This window comes from Austrofundulus limnaeus, unplaced genomic scaffold, assembly GCF_001266775.1.
Source record: "Austrofundulus limnaeus strain Quisiro unplaced genomic scaffold, Austrofundulus_limnaeus-1.0 Scaffold8, whole genome shotgun sequence".
Taxonomy (NCBI): Eukaryota; Metazoa; Chordata; class Actinopteri; order Cyprinodontiformes; family Rivulidae; genus Austrofundulus; species Austrofundulus limnaeus.
Genome location: NW_013952410.1, coordinates 5467342 through 5474474, shown reverse-complemented (window position 1 = coordinate 5474474; position 7133 = coordinate 5467342).

The following is a 7133-nucleotide window of genomic DNA, read 5'->3' as shown; positions in this document are numbered from 1 at the left end:
GAAAGAAAGAAAGAAAGAAAGAAAGAAAGAAAGAAAGAAAGAAAGAAAGAAAGAAAGAAAGAAAGAAAGAAAGAAAGAAAGAACAATTTTGTAAGTAATATTTTAGGGAGTCCTCACTCACTGCAGGTTTGTTTTTCTGAATTTGATTGATTTTGATGTTCATCAGGTCATAATTTGATTTGCTTCATTCCTGATCATCACTACAGTCTTTTAATATTTCTTATTAGACAGCTTGACATATTTTTTCTGTCATACACTGGTAATCAGCGGTGGGCACAGTTCCCCTAAAGCACTAAAGCACTAATAGGGGAACTGATTTTCTGATTAGTGCTTTTGCTAATTTTAACATTTATTAGTGGATTAACACTTGYTAAATTTGTAGGCTAAATTTRGAAGCACTAACTGAGGTCTATAAATGTTATTGATCAACAGTATTGTTACCAGCTGAGGGTGAAAACTGTCACACATTGTGTTCATATGTGTGTCACTGATCCACCAGGTGACAYATGAACTTAAATACAGCTGTGGGATGTCAGAGATGATGATAATGATATTCTGTTTCCAGGATGGCGYCACGGCAGGCAGCCTGTTACTGCAGCTCCACAGTTTTGAGCTGCTGTAATGTTCAAATTTCCCCACTGTGGGATCAATAAAGTTTTATAAGTCTTAAGAGAGCAAAATGGCAACATGTGACTCATGTTGTCTGTTGAAGAATGTTAATGGGTTGACTGGGTTATTTTATCCATTGATCCATCCATTCATTATCTATACCCGCTTCTTCGTTTCAGGGTCACAGGGGTCACTGGTGCCCATATCCAGCAGTCACAGTGCGAGGGGCGGGGTACACCCTGGACAGGTTGCAAGCTGGTTACTTTAGTGCTTTAGAATTAGCGTTTGCCAAAACCTTCGTAAGTTTTCATTAGTGCTTTAGAATTATGGGACCTAAATATTTGAGTTAGTGTTTTAGGACTAGTGGAACTAATGTTTATATTTGGCCTGCTGGTAATTAATCAGGAGAAACAGATGTTGTTCTTGAGTTTCAAAATAATTATTTAAAATGTTACAAAGTAAATCAAACTCCCGAATTGGGTTTTTTTTTTTGTTTGTAATATTTATTTTACACTCAAATCATGAATATTTTGCTTCATCGAGGAAAGCTCTGTAACCTTTACAGTCAAAAGAGACATCATTTGGTCCTCTAAGTTTGTTCAGAGCCGCAAAATCTACGGAAAGTTCAAAATAAAGATATTACAACTTCTATATTAGGTGTTCTACGTGTTCTGCAGATAAAGAATATTTTTTTACATTCTGAAATTACAGATCTTAGTATTTTTACATGTTAGGATTTGGGAAAAAACAAAATATAATAATGAATGAAAGGGAAAGTGTAATGAAGAGGATAAGGAGGAGCAGAGGAGCAGAACACTCCTATGTGTCAGACAGACAGGTGAGTAAAGACGAGCCTTCAGCAGGTCTCATTATCAGCCAGGTCCTGATCACTGAGAACCTGCAGTGTCAGCTGTCAGTCCAACATCAAACCTGCTTCTGCTGGCCACAAACCTGGACCGTACCGGGTTCTGACCCGGCTCCGAGATGGGCCCAATTATCCCAGAAAGATCAACCTGTGWTCTCCAGCAGATGTGTTAGCACATCCTCCCAGTCTGGAAGCAGTGGAGCTCTGCAATGAGGGGAAACTGTGTTGAACAAGTTGGGCTGAAATACTAGACTGAAGGAAGGTGAATTTATTTACCTGTGAGTGCTTAGAGTTTACCTTTCTCTGTTTGAGATTCATCACAGTCTGATGGATTCATTAGACTGATTATTGTTTTGTGTACAGTGCCCTGGGAGGACGTTTGTGGTGACTTTGCACTACAGAAATAAGTGATTATAGAAATAAACTTGATTGAAYTGAATTGTATTTTTTAAAGGGGAGGAATGTGTCTGTATACCATCCTTTATGCCTAATCATGTTAAGTGATGCAGTTTGATTTTGTCCTTTTTGTTTGAGGCATGAGAACGAGGAGTTTGGACGTTTTTTATCTTTTTATCAGGCTGTGGCGGAGTGGTTAGGTAAGGTCGCTGGTTCGATCCCCCATCCAGCCGTCTCAGTTGTTGTGTCCTTGAGCAAGACACTTCATCCACCTTGCCTACTGATGGTGGTCCGAGGGTCCGGTGGCGCCGATGCATGGCAGCCTCGCTTCTGTCAGTGTGCCCCAGGGCAGCTGTGGCTACAGTGTAGTTTGCCATCATCAGTGTGTGAATGTGAGTGTGAATGGGTGAATGTCTGTTAGTGTAAAGCGCTTTGGGGGTCCGGAGGGACTTGAAAAGCGCTCTATAAGTTCAGTACCATTTAYCATTTATCAGAATCAAAATTTCCATTCTCCTCCCAGTCTGTGATGGATTGACAGCCGCGGCCCATGAGGGAGGGGGCATCAGCCCTTGGCTGCTGTAATTTGTCCATCCCAGAATCAGTCATTGATGACTAATGGGCCAATCTACCAGTTGTGTGTAGCCACCGATTAGCATCATAACTTGAAGAGAGAGAAAGAAAGAAAAAAAAACGGCCTGGCTCAAAATCACTGCCAGCCCACTGGGCAAGTGCACTCTATGGCCGGTGGGTAGGGGAAATATGGGTAAAGTGGGACACTTTTTCAGAATGTAGATTTTTTATGATTTAATTTAAATGCCAGTGTATTTAATACTATACATTTTAACATTTTACAACTATTGAGAAATACTTAAAAGCGCTTCCAGTTCTGACAGCTGTACCAGAGTAGACAAAGGATGTGGCTCACCTGAATGTGGATGACACCAAACACCACAAGGACAGCCAAGGTGCAAAAGAGGAAGAAGGTGTAAAGAAAATAACAGATGTCATCAACAACCAGATGATCGATCCTTTTACATGTGAAGAACAGGAGTTGATCAACATTTCAACAGGTCACATCTGCTGCCTTGATCTGTGCTCTTGCAAAATGACTGGACAAACAGTGAGAACATAAACCAAATTAAACTTTCAACCTTCACAGCAAAGCCAAAGCCATCAATGTAAATGACATTCAAAGGCAAAAAGACCTATGAGGAGGAGAGTGCAGCTGTGTGGAGCCTGTACTTTGCTCAGGACTTGGAGGAAGACAGGAAGGTGGATGTGGCCAACYTGGCCATGAATGGACAAGATGCCAGGCCTCCCTGTTTAAGCTAGATTTGTCCCTTGACCAAAGTTATGCAGTCAAGACAGCCATTGGCAGATCATGGGGGGAAATGGACAAACTACTGCTGTCCAAYAAACCTGTTGTAAATGGTAAAYGGACTGAACTTATATAGCGCTTTTAAGTCCCTCCAGACCCTAAGTGCTTTACACTACAGACATTCACCCATTCACACACTGATGATGGTAAGCTACGTTGTAGCCACAGCTGACCTGGGGCGCACTGACAGAAGCGATGTTGTAATGGTAGTAGATGCCATGGCGTTCATTCAATGTTACCAGCATCTTGGGAGCAGCACCTTTCATGAACTGTAAGGAAAGTACACGAGGCAGCTCCTAGGAATCCTCCCAGACAAGTGTGATTGCATCTATTTTGTTGGTAATCGATATGATTTCTCCCATTCTAAGGTGAGGAACAAGACAAGAGGATGAAGACCTGCCCTGGCAGAACGAAGGAGTACAGGCCACATGACACTCTCCCTAAACTCAAATGGAAAGGCTTCATTCACGCAGCCCAGCTGGGCCACATAGACCATTTTCTTCCTGGTCCGGGCTGGCTGCATAAAACTGCTGTGAAATAAGATGGTCTAGCTAGCCTTTGCTTGATGTAAGTTTACATGACCACATTCTACCCCGTTTCTATTGTGATTGGTTTCATATCAGACTTAAATACATTGGGTCATGTATTCACACGTGTTTTCATTGGAAGAATAACTTCACAGTTAAAACGTTACACTTAAAAAATAAAAATAAAAATTCAGGTTTGGCTCCAGKATCAGTACTTGTAGTTGCATTTCATTTAACATCCTATTGCAGTTTAGGGTTAGGGTTAACCTTTCATCAGCTAAGTTGTCAAACTTACTTTTAATAATTAATTCTTCYGTGCRTGATGAATTTCCAAACTATGCCGACTTGGTAATAACAATAAAAAATCTGCCGTATTGTTTCTCAGTTTAGTTTGCTGTCAGAGCACTGAATCCTGGAATATTCACAGCCAATAAAGATACTCAGATGCATCCTTGGTTTTTGACATTTTGTGGACYGCATTCTTCAGCCGCATGATGCCTTTGAATCAGTACTCATCGCGGGSCAGTGACGTATGCAGCCAACAAATGYGCACTCATGWGGATGCAKCCCATGAATTGAGACAAAGCCTATTCTTGGTGGAATCTTTTGCGATCCTGGTTGCACTTTAAAAGCTAGCCTTAGCATTTTAAACTAACTTGATAAGATAGACCAGAAATAATTTAACAAATAAACTAATTTGTTACAATGAATTAAGACCTTATTACTCCTTTTGTAATATTTAGGTGATAAATGTTTAAAATTCAGGCTTCAGTACCCTCAAGCTACCTAACTAGTAATCATAGCTATAACATTAGCTATTTAGAATACTGATAACAAAAAACACACTTAAATTAAATCTAATCACATATAAATGATTCATATTACTTAAACCATAGACAGAAACAAAAATAGTGAATTGAAAGTAAAACAAGCTTACCTCAGATCAGCTACAATTACTTCATTACATCACAGTGGTGCCAAATATCCAGGATGTCTTTGGGARTTTTGACAGTAGCCTAAATTCTATTGATTTTCTGAGCCTGTTGTTCACCACCTAGTAGTGATATCATCACAGAACAACTGATTTTATTTAGGTTTTTATATTTTTTTTTTCTGTAGAATGAGTACACTGTTTGGTGAAAAGAATGACATATTGACTGATGTCATAACTTAGGGGAATAGTTTATTGCCGATGAAAATATTAAAATAAAAAAAACCCTATTTTTGGCATTAAATTTAGCCAAAATCATGTAGAAATGTGTTTTAAGAGTTGTTTTGTCAATGTATGTTGTCAGCACATGTGTTCTCTTTATCTGGAATGTATTTATTGATAGCCTAGCCAACCCAATGAGGATTTGAGTGAGAGAATCACCTCTCACATTTTTCTGATGAAAAAAATAATGGGTGCACACATTAAAACGGCCACAATTTTTTTTCGCAATATTTCTGACAGCGCAGACCCTCCAATTATTGCTTCTTAGGGGCAAAATTAACAGGAAAATCACAAATAAAAAGTATAGCAGACTATGTCAGTTTCAATCCTATTTTGAGWCTGTGGCTCCCTGACTAAAACGTCTGCTGGTTCTGGGTGCGTTAGAATCATATGCAAGACAGAAAACTGAGCTTTTTACCTGTGAGGAAGTGACCCCTGTGAGTGAACTGCAGCTTCTCAGCTTTTCCCAGTCAGAACCCTTGTCTGATCAGCCTGCTTGTTATTCAAGGTAATTTGATGCTTCCTGTCATGTCTAGACTGGGTCAGATTGGGTCAGACTGGGTCAGACTGGGTCAGATTGGGTCAGTAACACAGGTGGGATTAGTCCTGCTGCAGCTGGATCAATCACAGGAAAATTACTGGTTGATTTCAATCTGGTAAAAACTGGTTGCATAACATTCCAGTCTATTTAATTCTGACTTTTAATTTTTGATAAAGACCATAATTTATTCTGCTTTGTTCTCTCAATATCAGTCCTTGACTTTTAATTCTCACTGCTATTTTATAGAACCTCTGCTTTTAATGCAATAAATTCTGCCATACTGTATGTGAACAAAACTGCACTGGTTTCCTCAGCAACTAGCCTCAAACGTTTATTTATTTATTTATTTATTTGTTTGTTTGTTTGTTTGTTTGTTTGTTTGTTTGTTTGTTTGTTTGTTTGTTGATTTGTGAATTTCCAAGAAAGCTCATTGTGTGGCTGAAGCTGGATAAATCAAACAGCTAATAACAAATGGCAAAACTCTGCTTTGGATCTGATTATTCTGTCACCACAAATACTGTATTTCATCCACTTGTCTTCTGTGATTGAAAAGATAATTGTTCATTTTGATGTTGTCTTTGGTCAAACTACATGAGAGGCTGTCATAATATATAACAATGTACATATACCCAGTGCAGTAAATAAATGAATGTATATAAAGGTGCATATTAGTGATGGCAGTGTAGGTGAGTTGAATAACAAACAGGTCAGAATATAAAAGATGAACATTAATGTTCAGCTAACTCAGTAGTTTTAAATCAGTGAAGATCGGAGGGTTTTGATCATAAAAAAATGCACTAAAAAATGATCCAACAAATGGTTTTCATTTACCAGCTCTGATGTCTGTGCTTTCCTTTCTGTCTTGTTTTGATGTTTTGTTTTTTATTTTAATCATAAAACTATAAAAACTAAAGCTAAAACAAAATTATCTGAATTTGTGATGCAGGCAATCAAAATGATTTTTGTCTGTATTTATTAGCATCAAAGCTGAACTTTGATTGGGAGGAGGACAAATATAATCATTCATCTCAGTGAAGAAGCTTATTTATGTAAAGAAAAAATGAAGAAAAACAAACTTAATAGAATATTAATAATTATTATAAATACTAATCTGGACAGGAGAAATTTGTGAATGATTCTGTAAATTTTGTTTTCAGAGGAAGTTTGTCAGCTGCCTCGTTTAGACCTGATCTGAAGCTGAAACCAGATTTTAGTTTTTTGTCTTTTTAATAATTCTGTCATTATTAATGCTTTTCAAATTTACAAAAAAAACCAGTTTATTTTTTTTATTTTTTGTTTTGTTTACCAACACGTTTTGAATKAATTTGTTATGTTGGATTTTTGTGGGTCTGCAACCCATGGCTCTGGGGCCACATGTGGCCCTTCAGTCACTGTGTAGCCACGACTATAGTGTTTTTCATTTTTCTTTTACTCATCTTTCTCTATTCTATCTCACCCTCTCCTGTTCTGAGCTGCTGTGATGTGCAAATTTCCCCACTGTGGGATCAATAAAATCTAAATAAAATCTAAATAAAATCTTATCTTATCTTATCTTATCTTATCTTATCTTATCTTATCTTATCTTATCTTATCTTATCTTATCT